The 20,253-nt window shown below is 45.3% G+C and overlaps 1 pseudogene; it reads right to left on the bottom strand.

Moving 5' to 3' along the window:
* Positions 1-2,709: 2,709 nt before the first annotated feature.
* LOC101603226 overlaps positions 2,710-20,253 on the bottom strand; it is an 83,600-nt pseudogene continuing 66,056 nt past the window's right edge.

Genomic DNA, 20,253 nt, shown 5'->3' with positions numbered 1-20,253 from the left:
ATGGAGCAGAGTTGGAGTTTATTTAAAATAATAATAATAATAATAATAATAATAATAACAATAATACAGATTTAAGCATGAACATTGTTGCAGTCAGGTTCACGTTGCTGGCAGAAATCATCCGACCAAGAGCAGCTTGTGGGGAAAAATGAAAAGGTTTATTTTAGCTTACAGACTCAAGGGGAAGCTCCATGATGGCAAGGAAAACAATGGCATGAGCAGAGGGTGGACATCACCCCTAACCAACATAAGGTGGACAAAAGCAACAGGAGTGTGCCAAACACTGGCATGGGGAAACTGGCTATAACACCCATAAGCCCGCCCCCATCAATACACTACCTCCAGGAGGTGTTAATTCCCAAATCTCCATCAGCTGGGAACCTAGCATTCAGAACACCTAAGTTTATGGGGAACATCTGAATCAAACCACCACAGCCAGTAATAGAAAAACAAGTACTCAGGAAAAGATAGAACATACTCAATCATGGGTATAAACTTCTCAAGAGATAGCCATGTTTACCTATCTTAGCAAAAGGGCTGGAAAGATGGCTTCACAGTTAAGGTGCTTGCCTGCAAAGCCAAAGATTTGATTCCCCAGGACCCACATAAAGCTAGATGCACAAAGTGGTACATGCATCTGTATTTCGTTTTCAGTGGCTAGAAGCCCTGGTGCACCTATTCTCTCTCTCTCTCTTTCTTTTCTTTTTTTTTTTTTTAAATTTTTATTTATTTATTTGAGAGCGATAGACACAGAGAGAAAGACAGAGAGAGGGAGAGAGAGAGAATGGGCGCGCCAGGGCTTCCAGCCTCTGCAAACGAACTCCAGACGCGTGCGCCCCCTTGTGCATCTGGCTAACGTGGGACCTGGGGAACCGAGCCTCGAACCGTGGTCCTTACGCTTCACAGGCAAGCGCTTAACCACTAAGCCATCTCTCCAGCCCAAGACATTTGTTGTTTTTAACCTTGTCACTATTCCTTAGACAATAATATCACAACTTCTCCATAGTACTTAAAGTATTTTAGGTACTAAATCTAAGGATGGTTTAAAGTATTTGGGAAGACACGCATAGGCTACATGCAAATATTATTGCATTTTATATAAGTGACTTGAGCATCTGAGAATTCTGGTATTCAAAGAGAGACATGGATCCTGTCCTTCAGGGATATCAAAGACCACTTCAGTCATTCAGACATGTTTACACGGCTGGAGTCTTAGCTAGGCTGTAGTCCTGGAAAATGTGTTCATCTTAATTTCACTTTTTGGAACATCACTTCAAATAGGTATCACTTGTATCTATGAGGAACAAAGCTAGCATCTTGATAGTGCCTCATTGTTTGACTGCAAAGTTTTATACCAGGCTAGTGATTCTTTACTTTTCATGTTTGGGTGTGGAAGACAGATATTTAAGTGTTCAAATGTTACAGTGAATACACAATAGTATCATTCACAAGTTTGAATTTGAAGCTTTTAAAATAGGGACTTGCATTTAAGTTAAAATAAGTCAGCAGAGCAAATTATCCGCTGATAGCATACATATCTGCAGAGTTGCAATAAAGTGTGCCAGGCACTTTGGGGCATGTCTATAATCCCAGCACTGGGAGGAAGGAGCATGTCCAAATTGAGATTAGTCTAGGCTGCAAACCAAGACATTGTCTCAAGAAAGTACTGTGTTATAGAACATCAAATAGAATTTTATAACCACCTGAAACATGGGGCCTCGTACATGCTAAGCCATCCCTCCAGCCCGGGTTGTTCCATTTTTTTATTTAGTTTTTTTGAGTTCTTTGTATATCCTGGATATTAATCCTCTGTCAGATTATAGCTGGCAAAGTTTTTCTCCCATTCTGTAGGTTGTCTCTTTGCTCTATTCAGTGTCCTTTGCTGTACAAAAGCTGTGTCATTTCATGAGGTCCCAGTGGTTGGTTAGTGGTTTTATTTCCTGAGCAACTGGGGTTATATTCAGAAAGTCATTGCCTATGACAATATGTTGAAGTGTTTCCAGGACTTTTTCCTCTAGGAGTTTCAAGAGTTTCAGGTTTTATAGTAAGGTCTTTGATCCATTTGGCCGTGATTATTGTGCACGGTAAGAGATAAGGATCTCTTTTCATGCTTCTACATATAGATACCCAGTTTTCACAGCAGCATTTGTTAAGGAAGTTGTCTTTCCTTCAATGAATATTTTTTGGCATTTCTGTCAAAAATCAGATGGCCGTAGTTGCCTGGATTTATAACTGGGTCCTCTATTCTGTTCCATTGACCTGTGGTTCTGTGTTTGTACTGGTACTGTGCTTTTTGGGGGGGGGTTCCTAAGGTAGGGTCTCACTCTAGCTCAGGCTGACCTGGAATTCACTATGTATTATCAGGGTGGCTTCGAACTCTTGGCGATCCTCCTACCTCTGCCTCCCGAGTGCTGGGATTCAAGGTGTGTGCCACCACGCCCAGCTCTGTGCTGTTTTTATTACTGTGGTTCCATAATACATCTGAAAATCAGGTATGGTGATGCCGCCAGCTTTATCTTTGTTGCTCAGAATTGTTTTGGCTACTCGTTTTTATTTTTGTTTTGTTTTTTTTTTGTTTTTTTTTAAGGACACAAGGCTGAGGTGTTGAGCTCTACCCTGGGCCAATGCAGACCTGGATTTAATGTCATGGAACTTGCTGAGCCTGTCTCACAATACAGGGTAAGAGTCAGAATCTCCCCTACTCCCAGAAGAGCCCGGTTAGCTCCTGAATCCAAAGATGCCCTTGATGTAGCCCGTGAGGCCACTCTTGGTCTTCTGCTCCAACTTGTCCTCCAGGGGTGGGAAGGCCACATGGTTGAGGGCCAGATCAAAGAACAAAGGCTTGCAAGGGATGGGCTGGAATCCTGGTGGGAAGTGTACAAGGCTGGCTTGCTTGGTGACAAGGGAAGGGTCCAGGCAGAAGGTCTCAAACAGTTCAACCAGAGGCTTGTTGTCCTTGACTTGGGAGGAAGTCTCTGTTTGATGGGAGTCATTTGCATCCAGAATGGCAGCACCTTGCAGTGAGCACTTCTCTGACTGCACCTGGGTGATCAGCTCCTGCATGTCAGGCAAGTCCTTTGGACTATTCTTGAAGACTTCTGCATCGGAGCTGACCTCACTGGCATATTTCAGAACTCTGTCGTACAGAACCAGGGCTTCACTCCACTTCTTCACCAGCACATAGGACTGAGCAATGAAAAAACACCTGTAAGCTTTGAACACCAGGGTCTTAAAGGCCTATCTCTTTCTGGAAGCTCTGTCCTCTTCTAAGCCAGGGAGCTGCAGCAACTCCACCAGATTACGTTGCTATACTTCAGAACCTCTGAACCAATACACCCCCTTTGTCTTCCACCAGGCTACCTACTCGGGGGTTTTTTGTGCTTCCAAATGAATTGTAGGATTGCTTCATATATATTTACTTTGACAGAGAGGGAAAGAGGCAGATAGAATGAGAGAGAGAGAATGGGTGTTCCAGGGCCTCTAGCCACTGTAAACAAACTCCAGATGCATGTGCCACCTTGTACACCTGGCTTACATGGGTCCTGGAAATCAAACCTGAGTCCTTTGACTTTGCAGGCAAGTACCTTAACTGCTAAGCCATCTCTGCAGCCCTCTAATTGTATGTTTTCTAGTTGTATTAATTTGTGTTTCTTCTCCCTTTCTTTTGGTCAGATTTGCTAAAGGTCTATCAATCTTATTATCCTTTCAAAGAACCAGATCTTCATTTCATTGATTCTTTGTATCATTATTTTTGGTTTTATTTCATTAATTTATGCCCTGGTCTTTATTATTTCTTTCTGTCTACTGACTTGTGGTTTGCCTTGTTCTTCTTTTTCTAAGGCGTTAAGGTGAAGCATTAAGTTGTTTATTTGTGACCTTTCTAACTTATTTCTTTTAAAAAAACATATTTATGTATTAATTTACAAGGAGAAAGGGAAGAGAGAGAGAGGGGGAGAGGGAGAGAATTGGTGTACCATGACCTCTAACCACTGTAAATGAGCTCCAGATACATGCACTACTTTGTGCATCTGGCTTTACATGGGTTCTGGGGAACTGAACCTGGGCTATTAGGCATTGCAGGCAAGTGCCTTAACCACTGAGCAATTTTTCCAGCCCCTAATTTGTTTTTTAAAATTTTCTAATATTTTATTTTTATTTAAGTATTTCAGAGAGAGAGAGAAAGAGTCAAAGAGAGAGAGAGAATGGGCACACCAGGGCTCTGAGCTACTGCAAACAAACTCCAGATGCATGTGCCACATTGTACATCTGGCTTACGTGGGTCCTTGGGAATTGAACCTGGGTCCTTTAGCTCATATCCTTAATCCTGTCAACTGGGAGGCTGAGATTCCTCATCTGTAATGGGTTCCAGGTCAGCCTGAATCCCAGTGAGACCCTACCCTAAGAAGAACAGAAGAAAAAAGGCTAAAAGGCACTATAAATCAGGAAATATCAAAAGCCACAAAAGTGAACCCCAAAACACAGCTTATTTAAGAATAGCAAAGATGGGCTGGAGAGATGGCTTAGAGGTTAAGGCGTGTGCCTGTGAAGCCTAAGGACCTAGGTTCGATTCTCCAGGTCCCACATAAGCCAGATACACATGGTGGTACATGCATCTGGAGTTCATTTGCAGTGGCTGGAGGCCCTGCTGTGTCCATGATCTTTCTCTCTCTCTCTCTCTACCCCCCTCTTTCTCTGTCAAATAAGTAACACATAACCTGCCCTAACATGTACAGTGCAGTTAGCACTTCCAGTGCACGCCTATGTTCCTGGCTTCCGGGCAGATGTTGTCCCAGTGTTAGAGGCCCTGTTACTTTTTGGGATGGCTTCTGGTCTTACCTCTGCTGAGTGCTGTCCTGGTTCAATCTTTGTTGCTCTGCGGGCTCGGCTAGGCGGGTTGGGTCAGTGGATTGGCTGGGCTGGCTGCTGGCTGCTGCATGGCTGAGATCCCTTGAAGCTCCTGAAAGACCCTGAAACCAGACTGGAACCATGACAGGCTTCAGTAAGGAAGTGACCCGGCTTGGCCTAAGTTTCAAATTCCCACTTAGGCGGAGGACCTGAGTCAGCCCCTAAACACTCCAGGCATGCCCAAGACTTGTCCCTGCTCCCTCTCTGCCCCAGCCAATCAAAAGAATACAAGTACAGTTACTGTTTAAACCAACCAATCATGTAACCGCCCCCTACTTCTTTGTTCAAATCCCTATAAAAACCCGCCCTCCCGCTTCTCAGGTCTGTGTAAGATCCACTGTGCTGGTGAAGTCAAGAGTCCGAGCTTAAGCCCCAAATAAAGCTCTTTGCCTTTGCATGTGTGTTTGGTTCTCCTTGGTGGTCACTGGGCGCTGAGAACTGGGCAGAACACTCCCAGATCTCCAGTGTTTCCTGGTGCTGGCCGCTGGGGAGGGAGGCTGTGAAGAATGCCTGAACTTGTTCCGCTCTGGAGCTGGTCCCTATTGTCTTCTCCTTTAGGTTTTTGGACTTTGTGAAGCTGTTATGAGCGGACAGTCCCTTCACCATGCTCCTGCAGGTTCAGGCAGGGCTGGGGAAGCAGTTAGGATGGAAGAGCTGTGGCTGGGGCTGATTCTGGCTGATTGTGGAGTTTCTCCTGTTTCTCTGATGGAGTTAATAATTCCGTACATACCTTCACTTTTTGGTAGAAGAGTGTATTGTACTGTTTTTCCTGTCTTTTTTCCCCCTAGGCAGCTTTGGTGTGGCTACTGTACTGCCAACCTAACTGGAAGCCCCCCACCCTGCTTTTTTTTTTTTTTTTTTTGGTCTTTCGAGGTAGGGTCTCACTCTAGCTCAGGCTGACCTGGAATTCACTATGGAGTCTCAGGGTGGCCTCGAACTCACGGTGATCCTCCTACCTCTGCCTCCCGAGTGCTGGGATTAAAGGCATGCACCACCACGCCCGGCTCCCCCACCCTGCTTTTTAAAAAATGTTTTATTTATTTGAGAGAGAGAGAAAGAGAATGAGAGAGAGAGAATGGGCACGTCAGGGCCTCCAGCCATTGCAATTGAACTCCAGGCACATGCACCACCTTGTGCAGCTGGCTTACGTGGGTCCTGGGGAATCAAACCTGGGTCCTTTGGCTTTGCAGGGAAATGTCTTAACCACTAAGCTGTCTCTCCAGCTCCACTTTTTTTTTTTTTTTTTTGAGACAGGTCAGCTCAGGCTGACCTGGACTGCACATACCTTTGTTTGCCTTTTGGGTTTCCCTCCAGAAAGATGCTATCACAAGGAGATTGTGCAAGGAGGTAGGTTGCTACATTGTTTATAAAATCAAGACCTCTATTAATGATGAATAAATGCAAAATGCTTAAATGATAAAATACAAAACAGCAAGTGCAAAGGAATGAACTAGAGTTTCTTTTATTTTATTTACTTTTTTTGGTTTTTTGAGGTAGGGTTTCACTCTAGCTCAGGCTGACCTGGAATTCACTATGTATTCTCAGGGTGTTCTCGAACTCATGGCAATCCCCCTACCTCTGCCTCCCAAGTGCTGGGATTAAAAGTGTGCGCCACCATGCCCGGCTTTATTTGCTTTTCAGTTCTGAGAATGAAGCCCAGAATCTCCCACCTGCAAAGTAAGTACTTCACCACTGAGTTACATCCCCTAGATTCAGACTTTTAATTAGGACTAGATTTTTTTTTTTTTTCAAGGCAGGGTCTCCCTTTAGCCCAGGCTGACCTGGAATTCACTATGTTGTCTCAGGGTCTCCAACTCACAGCAATCCTCCTAGCTCTGCCTCGCAAGTGCTGGAATTAAAGAAGTGTGCCCGGCTCTATTTTTAATTTTTATGGTAAGCTCTCATTAAAAATCTAGCTCTAGACCTGGCATGGTGGCACATGCCTTTAATCACAACACTTGAGAAGCTGAGTAAGGAGGATTTCTGTGAGTTTGAGACCACCCTGAGACTACATAGTGAATTCCAGGTCAACCTGGTCCAGAGTGAGACCCTACCTCCAAAAACCAAAAAATAATAAAACAAATAAAAGTAAGTGATTAATTTATTTTTATGTACTTTTGACAAATTCATACATGTAAGCAATGTGTTTTAATAACTTTACCCTCTCTTATCCCCCCCCCCAAAGCCCCTTCTTCCTCCCAACTGGCCCACTTCCCACTTTTATGTCTTTTTTTGTGTGAGCTACTGATTTAATTAGGATTGCTTACATGGTATAGGTAGGGAATTATTTACTGGAGTGTGGCAGCCATTAGCTATCTGTCAATAACTCGTTTGGGAGGTGTGGGGCTTTGTGAACTCCTTCCCATGAACTAGATGTTTATATATTCATGTGACTAGATTTCAGAATTATCTGAAGGACAAAGAAAGCAGATGACAGAGTAATCCATTCAACATGCAGTTACCTTTTCTGTTGTTGTTGTTTATTTAGTTATTTATTTATTTGAGAGCGACAGACAGGGAGAAAGAAGTGGAGAGAATGGGCATGCTAGGGCCTCCAGCCGCTGCAAATGAGCTCCAGACACGTGCACCCCCTCGTGCATCTGGCTAACATGGGTCCTGGGAAATCAAGCCTCGAACCGGGGTCCTTAGGCGTCACAGGCAAGCGCTTAGCCACTAAGCCATATTTCCAGCCCACGCTGGGACAAACACCTGACCAGAAGCAACTTAGGGGAGGAAAGCGTTTATTTCAGCTCACAGATTCCAGGGAAGCTTCATCCATTAGGAACAAGCTGGCTCACTTCATCACGCAGACAAGTGCCACCACCAGAGAGCACCAACAACCAGGGCTCAAGCTGGCTGTCTACACAGTTTTTAGGGCTCAAGGTCTGTCCCCCAGAGACACATCTCCCCCAACAGGGCTTTGCCTGCTGGACACAAGTAGGAAGCTTAATCTTAATCAAAAATACCACAGGCCGGGCGTGGTGGCATGCACCTTTAATCCCAGCACTTGGGAGGAAGAGGTAGGGGGATCCCGGTGAGTTCAAGGCCACCCTCAGGCTGCATAGTGAATTCCAGGTCAGCTTGGGCTAGAATGAGACCCTACCTCTGAAAACAACAGAAAAAGATTACCTCAGGCTATGAGGGTCATACATTTATATACAAGCCACCACAAATAGATACTGCCACATATTTTTCAAGGATACATATATGTATAAGCTTTAAACTATGGGTTGAAGTTATCATTAAAGTTACTTTTAGAAAAGGGAATTCAACTAAATTCTCTCTGAGCCAGGTATGCTAGGGCATACCTATAATCCTAGCACTCAAGAGGCTAAGGAAAGAGGGTGCCAGGCCATGGCACTTGGGCTGTATAAGACCCTTCCTCATAGCAAGAAGAAAAGAACAGGCTTAAAACTTTCAAGGACAAATGTTAACAGCTGCTTTTAGAATACATGGGGATATGAGCATGCTTTCCATATTAAAAGGTGGGTTGTTTTCCATGTTGCACAAAACTATGGCCTCTGAAGTTTGGTTTTTGATGTATATACCATATGTTGTGCAGCATGGACAGAGAAAAATTAGCAAGAACAATTTTCATCACGAGCCTTCGGAATATCAATGCACAGGCAACAGAAATTAATTATTGCCATGGCCTTTAGAGTTGAGCAGTTGGCCAAGGTTCTTTAGCCCCTCGGGCCATCTTTGACCCAGCAATGAAAGCCGTGTCCCCTAGACTCTAGAGGGAATACACATGCAGTTTCACAGGGTTTATGATCTCATGATTAAGTCACCACTTCTGCATGCAGGTGGCCTGTTTTGACCTTCAGAACAGAAAAGAAGAAATGTATGGCAGAATTCTGGGGGTGTAGCTCAACGGGAAGAACACTTGCCCCACATCTACGAGACCCCTTGATTTGTGCCCCAGCACTACAAGAAAAGACCAGAAAGAAAAGTATGGCACAGAATCTAAAATAGCTTGTTAATTATACATAAATACAATGCTGTCCTTAAAAATACGTGAATTTTTTTTTTTTTTTTTTTGAGTTTTCAAGGTAATATCTCACTCTGGCCCAGGCTGACCTGGAATTCACTGTGTAGTCTCAGGGTGGCCTCGAACTCGCAGCAATCCTCCTACCTCTGCCTCCAAAGTGCTGGGATTAAAGGCATGTGCCACCACACCCGGCCTTTTTTTTTTCTCCAAATTTTTTAAAATGAATTTAATATATGTGAATTCTCTCAAGAGCTCTCAGTTTGTACTCTGCTCTGTAATATAAGTGAGATCATTCTGGGAAAGCTAAGATTTAGAAAGCCCAGCTTCTGCCAGCATAAATGCCAGCATCCTGCTCTTAGAATTAGCCTCTCTTGGCCTAGAGCAGGAAGTAAACAGAAACCAGGTTTGGACTTGCAGAAGGATTGCTCTGTTTTCCTGCTGGGACCACGTGATGGGCAGACTGTAGCTGGAGAGTCCAGCTTGCCCACTGCCGGGGTAGCCTCTGTCGCCCCTTGCTGGAAGGTTTAGGGTTTCACCCATCCTTCCCTAATGGGGACAAAGCCTTCTCAACATGGCTCATGTAGTTCCCCCATTGTCTCCTGATACCAGGTTTAGAATAAGCTAGGTTCTTTCTTTAAAAAAAAACAATTTTTAAAAATTCATTTTGGTACTTGGAGCTTGTGGTGGTTTGATTTAGGTGTCCCCCATAAACTTAGGTGTTCTGAATGCTAGGTTCCCCAGCTGATGGCAATTGGAAATTAAAGCCTCCTGGAGGCAGTGTATTGTTGGGGGCGGGCTTATGGGTGTTACAGCCAGTTTCCCCATGCCAGTGGTTGGCACACTCTCCTGTTTCTATTGTCCACTTGATGTTGGCCAGGGGTTGATGTCCACCCTCTGCTCATGCCATCATTTTCCCCTGCCATCATGGAGCTTCCCCTTGAGACTGTAAGCCAAAATAAACCTCTTTTTCCCACAAGCTGCTCTTGGTTGGGTGATTTCTACCAGTAATGCAAACCTGACTGTAACAGAGCTTTTGAATTTGATGTTTAGCAAAGGAAGAAATTTAATTAGAAACTGATTCTGAAAATCTATAGTGCTGCTGTATCTTTTCAGGTCAATGCCAAGTTCTGTTGAGTTGTGGTGATAAGCTGCCAGCATCCCAGAATGCCAAGGGACCCAGTCCCTAGAGAATGCATTCGATAGACATTTAGAGAAAACGTAATCCCTTCCAATGACCCAAAGTCAGATGAGGCCTTAAGTATTTGATACAGAAACATTGACAAAAGATGTGACTTGGCAATAAATCACAAGATGGGACTCATTAAGTCACTTGCTGACAGGGGCAAATGAAATAATGATCTAGTCCCCAAATTAATTTCAAGTCATGGGAAACCTATGGAGATTTTTTTTAAAAATCTTGTTCTATAATTTTGCCAAGAGGAATGGTTTTGGGGCTTGGGCAGAATTGTAGGGTTACTAGAATGCCCTTGGCTCAACTCTAAATGAGAAAAGACACAGTGTCCTCCCTATGCTTGCGTGGGAAGGAGAGGTGCTAACAGCTCGGTATCTCACCCCTGCCCTTAACGGCAACTCTTTATTTCACTCATTTGTAAGCAGAGAGAAACAGAGAGAGAGAGAAAGAGAGAGAGAGAGAGAATGGGCAAGCTAGAGCCTCCAGCCACTGCACATGAAATCCAGATGCGTGCACCACCTTGTGTATCTGGCTTTACATGGTTACCAGAGAATCAAACCCAGGTCACTAGGCTTTGCAGGCAAGCACCTTAACTGCTGAGCCATCATCTCTCTGGCTACTACCACAGCTCTTTAAATATTGCACTTTCTTTCCTTGTCTGTACAGGCTGTGCCCTGGGCCTCCCTGACACCTCCTACATGAATCCTTGTTCAGAAACCAGTCTGGGAATTGCAGACAGCGCTCTGGTGGGAACATTTTATTCCCCCAACAAACACACTCAGAAGTTTCCAGGACAAGATGGCAGCTGGGTGTCTATATTCCTGTTCTCCAAGGGAATATCCTGATTGCCCTGGGCCTTGCCTTCATTTTACGTCTGTGTGCACGCATGCATTCAAGTTTGTGTGTCAGTGGGTACAAGAGTGGGAAGGTGTGTATGGAGGCCAAAAGACAATCACAGGTACAACCCATCTTTTTTTTTTTTTTTAATGAAACCATATCTTTTTATTATTTATTTATTTAACATAGAAAGAAGGAGAGAAAGACAGAGAGATTGAGAATGGGCGCACCCGGGCCTCCAGCCACTGCAAACAAACTCCAGATGCTTGTGCCCCCTTGTGCATCTGGCTAACATGGGTCCTGAGGAATCGAACCTGGGTCCTTTGGCTTTGCAGGCAAACACCTTAACCACTAAGGAGTCCCTCCAGCCATGATCTCTTTTTTTATTTTTATTTACTTATTTGAGAGAGAGAGAGGGGGGGGAGGGAGGGAGAGAATGGGCACGCCAGGGCCTCCTGCCATTGCAAGCAAACTTCAGACAAATGTGCTACCTTGTACCATCTGGCTTACATGGGTCTCAGGGAATCAAACTGGGCCCCTTTGGCTTTTCAGGCAAGTGCCTTAACAGCTAAGGCATCTCTCCTGCCCACCACCCACCTTTTTTGAGACAAGTTCTCTCCATGTCTTGAAGCTCACCTGCTAGGCTAGTGATCCCCAGGGATCCACCCGTCTCCACCTCCCCAGCTGCTGTGATCACAAGTCCATGGCTATCTTATGCAGGTTCTGGCGATCATGTCTGTAAAATAAGCATTTTGAACTATCTCTCCAGCCCTGCCTCCATTTATTTTATTTGTTTGTTTGGTTAGTTTTTTGAGGTAGGGTCTAACTCTAGCCCAGGCTGACTTGGAATTCACTATATAGTCTCAGAGTGGCCAGAACTCATGATGATCCTCCTACCTCTGCCTCCCAAGTGCTGAGATTAAAGGTGTGCACCACCCCCATGCACCTGCCTCCATTTAAAAAAAAAGGAGTAACTCTTTTCCTTATTGGCATATACATTCATGGTACATGGCAGTGGTGTTTATACGGATATTTTTCACACATGAATATCACAACTTGCCTTTGCTTCACTTACTGACTTCATTCTGCTGAATTTAGATGTTGGAACAAGAATCAGTGGCTCCCCCACAGAGCAGTTGTTCTCAGAGTTGATCGTCACAGTCTGCTGCTTTGGAATTGAATATATAAGCTTGCCTTTCCCTTAAAAAAAAAAAAAAAAAAAAAGTTTCTTCCCGGGCTACCAGTGCACACCTTTAATAATAGCACTTGGGAGGCAGAGGTAGGAGGACCACAATGAGTTTGAGGCCAGCCTGAGACTACATAGCGAATTTCAGGTCAGCCTACCTTGAAAAACCAAACTAACAAATAAAATACATGGTGTTGGAGAGGCGGCTCAATGGTTAACGGCGCTTGCTTGCAAAGTCTGATGGCCTGAGTATGATTCCTCAGCACTCACGTAATACCAGAAGCAAAAAGTGACACATGCGGGCTGGAGAGATGGCTTAGCGGTTAAGCGCTTGCCTGTGAAGCCTAAGGACCCCGGTTCGAGGCTCGGTTCCCCAGGTCCCACGTTAGCCAGATGCACAAGGGGGCGCACGCATCTGGAGTTCGTTTGCAGAGGCTGGAAGCCCTGGCGTGCCCATTCTCTCTCTCTCCCTCTATCTGTCTTTCTCTCTGTGTCTGTCGCTCTCAAATAAATAAATTAAAAAAAAAAAAAGTGACACATGCATTTGGAGTTTGCTTGCAGCGGCAGAAGGCCCTGGAGTGTTTCCATACTCATTCTGTCTACCCCTTTCTTATCGTCTTTCTTTTATTTGTTTTTCTGTTTTGTTTTGTTTTGTTTTGTTTTTGGAGGTAGGGTCTCACTTTGGTTCAGACTGACCTGGAATTCACTATGTAGTCTCAGGGTGGCCTCGAACTCTCGGTGATCCTCCTACCTCTGCCTCCCGAGTGCTGGGATTATAGGCGTGCGCCACCACACCCGGCTGTCTCTTTCTTTTAAATAAATAAATAAAAATATTTTTTTTCATAAAAGTTTCTGAATTCCTCTATGGTCCAAAAATGTGTATTCCTAACCATTTCTCCGTTGATTCTAACACTGCTGGCTCAGGGATGACACCCCGAGAATCACTCTCTTAGTGCAAAGTGCCCTACGTGGTCAGGATGCAGCCAATCTCAAAGTATGACCCCAACACAAGCCTCCTGGACACAGCTGCTATGGGAGGAAGGTGCAGGACAGATGGGCAAGCAGTTAAGCCGAAGAGATGCACTGTGGCCATAGTTCTATATAAGCTCTCCTGCTACCTTTTATACAGCACAGAACTGTAGCCATTCTAACGAGTGGGCATGGTGAAGGTGATCCCACCTTGCAAGATCCTAGACAGGCGCAGCACGGTGGAACAACTTCACCTTGCTCTCTCACCCATTCTGGAGACCATCAAGGGGCCAAGCATCTGAAGTTGCTCCTCTCCCGCCAGCTTGCCCTTCTTGGGTTTCCTCACCAAGTACATAGGCCCGCATTGCGACCCCCTAGCATCCAGGCTCAGCTCCTTTCTTTGGAGGAAGAGCTTCCCCCCTGCAAACACAGCCCCGTTCCCGTCCAGTCCCCACTCCATCCCACCTCTATGTTTCCTTTCCCTAGGGCCTCTGGACCTGTGAAAGATGGAATAGAGGAACACAGGTATTCCTCCATCTACCCTCAAGATGTGGTACTTGGGCTGGAGAGACGGCTTAGCGGTTAAGTGCTTGCCTATGAAGCCTAAGGACCCCGGTTCGAGGCTCGGTTCCCCAGGACCCACGTTAGCCAGATGCACAAGGGGGCGCATGCGTCTGGAGTTCGTTTGCAGAGGCTGGAAGCCCTGGTGTGCCCATTCTCTCTCACTCTCTATCTGCCTCTTTCTCTCTCTGTCACTCTCAAATAAATAAATATTTTTTTAAAAAAAAGATTTGGTGCTTGCTACAGGATCAGGACTGAATTTTTTTTCAAACTCCAGACACACTTTATGCATCTGGCTTTGTTGTTGTTGTTGTTGTTGTTGTTATTTTAATCTTTGTATTTTTATTTTCTTCATTTGAAAGGGAGAGTGAAGCAGGGAGAAAGAGAGAATGGGCATGCCAGGGCCTTCAGCCACTGCAAATGAACTCCAGACACATGCACCACCTTGTGCGTCCGGCTTATGTGGGTCCCGGGGAATCAAACCTGGGTCCTTTGGCTTTGCAGGCAAGTGTCTTAACTAAGCCACCTCTCCAGCCATGATGATCAGAACCTTCATTCTGCTTGACAAACAAGGTCAAAAAGTCCAGGGGCAGTATGCTGAGACATCCGAGCCTGTACTATCTCTAAGCCCAGGGTTGACAGGGGTTAACAAGATCTGTCACTGTATAGTAATGGATCAGTGTGCTGCAGATCTGCCTGTTTTGCCCCTTTTAAAGTGAGTTTCATTCAAGTTAAACAATTGAATATGCTGATTTTAGACAGTTGTTGTTAACCTTAGAATACACCTGACAGGTCGTTGTCTTTACCTGTAACTGGAGATGGCTCACATATGGAGCCTATGAAACCTGATTCATATAAACTTCCTTGGTAGTGGGTCTCCAATTGGGTCATTTGAGTCATTGGAGTCACCTGGGAAACTTTTTAAAAATACATATTCTGAGCCAGGCGTGGTGGTGTACGCCTTTAATTCTAACACTCGGGAGGCAGAAGTAGGAGGATTGCCATGAGTTCAAGGCCACTCTGAGACTACACAGTGACTCCCAGGTCAGCCTGGGCTACCTTGAAACCCTACCTTGGAAACAAAACAACAACAACAAAAAAAATTCTGGAGCTGGGACTGTGATTCAATTCAGTGGTAGAACATTTGCTTAGCATGGGCAGGATTCTATCTCCAGCACAGAAAATGCACATGCATGCACGCACACACACACACACACACACACACACACACACACACAAATATGAAGGATACAAAGGACACAGATAGGTCTTCTTTTAAAATATTATTTATTTATTTACAAGCAGAGAAAGACAGAGAGAATGGGCGTACCAGAGCGTCCTGGGGAATTGAACCCAGGTCATCATTAGGCTTTGCAAGCAAGCTCTTTAGCTACTGAGCAATCTCTCTAGCACCAGGTGCATCTTTTTTTGAGGCAGGATCTCACTCTAGCCCACATTGACCTGGAACTCGTAGCTCTGTGGCCTAGTTTGGCCTCTAACTCACATCGATAATCCTACTTCAGCCTCTGTAAGTGCTGGGATTATAGGCATGAGCCACCATGTCTGGCTGTTTTTTCTTAATATAAAAACAATTCTTTGGGCTAGAGAGATGGCTTTGCAGTTAAGGTGCTTGCCTGTGAAGCCTAAGGACCCAGGTTCAATTCTCCTGATTTCATGTAAGCCAGATGCATATGATGGCACATGTATCTGGAGTTCATTTGCAGTGGCTACAGACCCTGACACACCAATTCTCTCTCTCTCCCTCCCTCTGACTCAAATAAATAAAACAATTCTTGGGCTAGAGAGATGGTTCAGTGGTTAAGGCATTTCCCTGCAAAGCCTAATGACCCAGATTTGATTTCCAAGTACCCATGTAAAACCAAATGGACTAACTGGCTCAGGTCTGGAGTTCATTTACAGTGGCTAGGTGCCCCGGCATGCCCATTCTCTCTCTCTCTGTCTCTCTGTCTCTTTCTCTCCCTCTCTCATAAATAAATAAATAAATAACTATTTAGAAAACAAACAGTTCTTACAAATCAATAGACATGGTGGTATACACTTAGAGATTGTGGAAGGTCTGTCTTCCCTATTCCATCTTCCACACTCTAGGTCCTTAACTTGGGAGACAGGAGGATTATGAGTTTGAGGCTATCCTGGCCTACATACAAGACTCTGTCTTTTTAAAAAAATGAAACAGAGGGCTGGAGACATGGCTTCCTGGTTAAGCACCTGCCTGTGAAGCCTAAGGACCCTGGTTCAAGGCTCGATTCCCCAGGACCCACGTTAGCCAGATGCACAAGGGGGCGCATGCATCTGGAGTTCGTTTGCAGTGGCTGGAAGCCCTGGCGCGCCCATTCTCTCTCTCCTTCTCTCTCTCTCTCTGACTCTTTCTCTCTCTGCCTTTATCTCTCAAATAAATAAATAAAAATTAAATAAACAAAAATTTTTTAAATGAAACAGAAAAAATGGTATCACTCATATTTAAATCATGCACATTTAAACATTAACATACCATTTGCACCTACAAGATTAACAAAAATAAAAAAGTAACAATATGTAATACAATTAATAGAACAAAAATAATTCACAAGATGCTCTCCTACGTTGCTGGCAGAAGTACATGTTGGCATGCTTCTCTGACAACAGTTTGTCGACGATTCTAGGGAGTCCTAAGAAGGGCAGTAGATTGCCTTCCTGGGGCAGGAAGACTTTCCCTTGATTTTACATGGTTTGCTTAGTTTGGATTTATCTTGATCATGGGTATGTACTACTTTATTTGATTTTTTTTTTTTTTGGTGGGGGGGGTTAGGGCCTGAACCCAGGACCTTGCACATATTAATTCATCAAGTGCTCTATAACTAAGCTACACTCTGGGCTCTATTTCACTTAATTAAAAACAACAATAAGGGGGCTGGAGAGATGGCTTAGTGGTTAAGATATTTGCCTGCAAACCTAAGGATCCCTGTTCAACTCTCCAGGACCCACGTAAGCCAGATGCTCAAAGGGGTGTATACATCTGGAGGTCATTTACAGTGGCTGGAGGCCCTGGCACACCATTCTCTCTCTCTTTCTCTCTCTCTCCCTCTCTCTCCTGCTTCTTGCTCCCTTTCAAATAAATGAAAACATTTTTTTTTTCCCAAGGTAGGGTCTCACTCTGGCCTAGGCTGACCTAGAATTCACTATGTAGTCTCAGGGTGGCCTCAAACTCACAGTGATCCTCCTACCTCTGCCTCCCAAGTGCTGGGATTAAAGGCGTGCACCACCACGCTCAGCTCCTTTCAAATAAATGAAAACTTTTTTTTTTTTTTTCGAGGTAGGGTCTTGCTCTGGCCCAGGCTGATCTGGAATTCACTATCTAGTCTCAGGGTGGCCTTGAACACACAGCGATCCTCCTACCTCTGCCTCCCGAGTGCTGGGATTAAAGGCATGCACCACCACACCTGGCTTAAAGCATATATTAAAAAAAAAAAAAAAAACAATGAAACCATTTTCTAAACAAGTTGGTTCTGAGTCTCTTGGGATGTACAGCAACCACCTTCTCATTCCTGAGACAAAACACTTGACCACAGCTGAGTGTGGTGGCGCATGCCTTTAATCCCAGCACTTGGGAGGCAGAGGTAGGAGGATCGCTGTGAGTTTGAGGCCACCCTGAGACTACAGAGTGAATTTCAGCCTCTGTGATAGACCCTACTAGAGAAACCAGAAATAAATAAATAAATAAATAAATAACTTGACCCAAAGCAGCACATGAAAGTAAGGGTTTATTTTAGCTCACAGTCTCAAGGGGAAATTTTATCTCTGTGGAGAAAGCATGGCAGAGCAGGCAAGTGGCCCATATCTTCACACATCAACCGCAGGACAGGAGCAGCAAGAGCAGGCTAGCCAGTGAGCTCTCAGCGGAGATGGACCTCAAGGGCAGCCCCATTTCCACAGCCTCCACCAGCTAGGGATTGAGTATGAGGCTTAATTTCAAACACCTGGGAGGCTGAGGCAAGTGGATCACAAATTTGAGCCAGCCTGGTCCACATGATGAGTTCCTGGAGAGCCAAGGCTACAGGCAGAGACTGTCCGAAAAACAAAAATCAAGAACAAATATATAATAAATAAAAATCCAAGGAATGGCTGGGCGTGGTGGCACACGCCTTTAATCCCAGCACTTGGGAGGCAGAGATAGGATTGCCATGAGTTCGAAGCCACCCTGAGACTCCATAGTGAATTCCAGGTTAGCATGGGCTAGAGTGAGACCCTACCTTGCAAAACCAACCAAACAAGCAAATAAATCCAAGGAATGGCTGGTTCTGGTGTCAGGACATGGATGTACAGGATGAGCCTGGAACATGTTACATTGCCAAAAGTACTAACATGATATTTTTAAACTTATGTGGTGTGTTACGGGGACACAGGCGTAAATCTAAGAGGACTTCCAATGGCTCAAGCTGGAACATTTCAGCAAAAACTATAAATAACATAGTATTGGATTACAACCCAGGGTTTAAGTTAGCTATGTACCAGCCCACATTGATATAAATAAATGACTTGAGAAATAAATAAGTGGGGCTGGAGAGATGGCTTAGTGGTTAAGGCACATGCCTGCAAAGCCTAGAGACCCCAGTTTGATTTTCTGGGTACCACGTAAGCCAGATGCACAAGGGGGCGCATGCGTCTGGAGTTTGTTTGCAGTGGCTGGAGGCCTCTGCCTCTTTCTCTATCTGTCACTTTCAAATAAATTAAAAAAAAAATTAAAAAAAAAAAAAAAAGAATGGCAAATCAGTGCCGGGCGTGGTGGCGCACGCCTTTAATTCTAGCACTCGGGAGGCAGAGGTAGGAGGATCGCCATGAGTTTGAGGCCACCCTGAGACTCCATAGTGAATTCCAGGTCAGCCTGAGCTAGAGTGAGACCCTACCTTGAAAGAAAAAAAAAAAAAAAAAAAGAATGGCAAATCTGAGCATTCGGCAGATTTAACTCCAGACGCGTGCGCCCCCTTGTGCATCTGGCTAACGTGGGACCTGGGGAACCGAGCCTCGAACCGGGTCCTTAGGCTTCTCAGGCAAGCGTTTAACCACTAAGCCATCTCTCCAGCGCTATATCAGGCTTTTTTGGCAGGTACTGACCTGGTATAATTTCCCAGTTACATTTTGGGGTGGCTTTGGTGTCACGCATGCTGCACACCGGCTTGGGCACCTCTTTGCTGCGCTTTGGGCTCAGGGAGGCTAGCTGGGTCAGTGGATCGCTGCTCTGATAGCCGGGCGCTGTGTAAGTGAGCTCCCTTCCCCAGGTCTCTGGCGCTTGTGCTGGTGGGGGGAGAGGGGAGGTTGTGGATGGTGCTGCTCCTCCCGATCCTCTTCGTCACGAACTGCTCCCCTTCACATTTCTTGACTGTGCAAGAAGGCTGATGTGAGTGGAAAATCCCCTCACATGGCTTTTCCTCTGGCTCAGGCTGAGCTGGTGGCTGCGGCCACACAAACCTGGTGCTGCCGCTGCTGGAGCCACTGCCGCCTGCTTCTGTGGTCTCTAGACGCTCTGGGTCTCTCCTGTTCTCTGCTGTGGTTGATAATTTCTTATACACCTTCACTTTTTAGTCGAAGAGTGCATTTTGCTTTTTTATTTGCTTTTTCTCCCCTAGGCTGCTTTGGCATGGTTCCTGGGCTGCCATCTTAACGGGAAATCTCTAGTTGTTTTTTTGTTTCCAAGTTTGCAGCTTCAGCCCCTAGGAGGCTGATTCCTGCTAGAGGGGGCGTGACCCTGGTGGCAGATCCAGACGGGAATTCCAGCCTGAAGGTATGCAGAGAGGGGGTCCTGGCTTGCCCTGCGGGCTTTGTGTTGGCTGCTTTTTGGTGTGGGTGCTGGTACCAGCTACGCAGCTTTTCTCTCTGCTTGGATGTATGGAAGCAGCTTCCTCCATCATTGATGGAACGTCCCCCCTAGTTCTGTAATCTAGAAATAAACCCTTCCCCCCACACCAAACTGTGTACAGCAAGACGCTACCGCTGAGCTACATCTCTAGCCCTTTGCAGCTGACATTATCCACGAGGTCATACTGTACTTCCCTCTCGCCGGAGGCTTCGCTCAGTTACCTGTAGTCAACCATAGTCCTAAAAGAGCAAATGGAAAATTTCAGAAGTCATGAACCTAAAATTGCATGCTATTCTAAATGGTGTGATGACATCTTGTGCTGTCCTGCTCTGTCCAGCACTGGGCATGAATCTTTTAAAGAAGTGTGTGTGTGTGCGTGTGCGTGTGTGTGTGTGTGAACATGCGCATGCATGTATGCGCACACACTTGCATGTGCACATGAGTGCACCAGGGTCTCTTGCTGCTACATATAAATGCCTGTCTGGCTTTACATGCGTGGCTGGGGAATTGAACATGGACTGGCAGGTTTTGCAAGTTAGTGCCTTTAACTACTGAGCATCCTCCCAGCCTCTGGGGCATGAATCTTATCTGTATTTCCATACTCAATATGTCAGACAGCTCCACATTGGTTATCAGATTGTTATATTATAAGGGAGGTTGGCCAGAGGACAAACTTAGGTGTCATTCTTCAGGAATACCAACCACATTTTGAGACAGGGTCTCTCATTAGCCTGGGCCTCACCAATTAGGCTACAACC

This window comes from Jaculus jaculus, chromosome 2 (assembly GCF_020740685.1).
Source record: "Jaculus jaculus isolate mJacJac1 chromosome 2, mJacJac1.mat.Y.cur, whole genome shotgun sequence".
NCBI lineage: Eukaryota > Metazoa > Chordata > Mammalia > Rodentia > Dipodidae > Jaculus > Jaculus jaculus.
The sequence above is the reverse complement of the archived record's forward strand: the minus strand, read 5'-3'. Positions and strand labels throughout refer to the sequence as shown.